This window comes from Chrysochloris asiatica, unplaced genomic scaffold (genome assembly GCF_000296735.1).
Source record: "Chrysochloris asiatica unplaced genomic scaffold, ChrAsi1.0 scaffold00016, whole genome shotgun sequence".
Classification (NCBI taxonomy): Eukaryota; Metazoa; Chordata; class Mammalia; order Afrosoricida; family Chrysochloridae; genus Chrysochloris; species Chrysochloris asiatica.
The window spans coordinates 3,642,175-3,642,926 of record NW_006408534.1 but is presented as its reverse complement, the minus strand read 5'-3'; positions in this window follow the sequence as shown (position 1 = coordinate 3,642,926).

The window sequence follows — 752 nt, the reverse complement described above, 5'->3', positions numbered from 1 at the left end:
GCAGTTCGAGCTAGCCAGCTGCTCCTCAGGAGAATTACAAGGTTTACTGCTCCCACGCCAATTTAAAAGCCTCAGAAACCTTATACAGGATCTCTCAGAGTGGGAACCAACTTGAAGGAACTTACCAAGTTCTAAATGGAGTTCTGGTGTGGTGTCGTAGGGTAAGTACTGTACTGCTAACTTCGAGCTCGTCAGTTCAAATTCACCAGCCACTCCTTAGCTTTGAGCTGGAATGGAGAGCACTTAACAAGAAGTGCTACATGCGTAAACACCTGCTTCTTTTAAAAGACTGTAGATGTATGTCCCAGAGCAGTTTCTCTCCTAGAAAGGCCAGTCAAACGAAGTAGAAGAGTGAGTTGACTTAAATCTTTCTTGGCAGCCATTGGAGATGGGTGGCTGGGTAATTGAATGGATGGATGGAGTCAGATAAACTCTTAAATATCACACTGGAATCAGTTCCAGTGCATAGTGGGCAGGGAAGAAATACTGAAAGAGGAAAAAGATTTCCCATATCAGTGTAGGGTGTGCCCAAATCTTAAATCACTGGTTCAAACCTACCAGCCTCTCCTCAAGTCACTATGAGTCGGAACTCACTCAGTGGCCCTTAACAACAACAATGACACGAGGGATGCAATGCCGTGATCTTTTCCCAGAGCCCACAGGGAGAGCCACCTTCTAAAACCAGTGCCCTGAATTCAGATTCAGGGCCTCTGAAACTGTGAGAAAATTAATTTTTGTTCTTTAAAGCCACC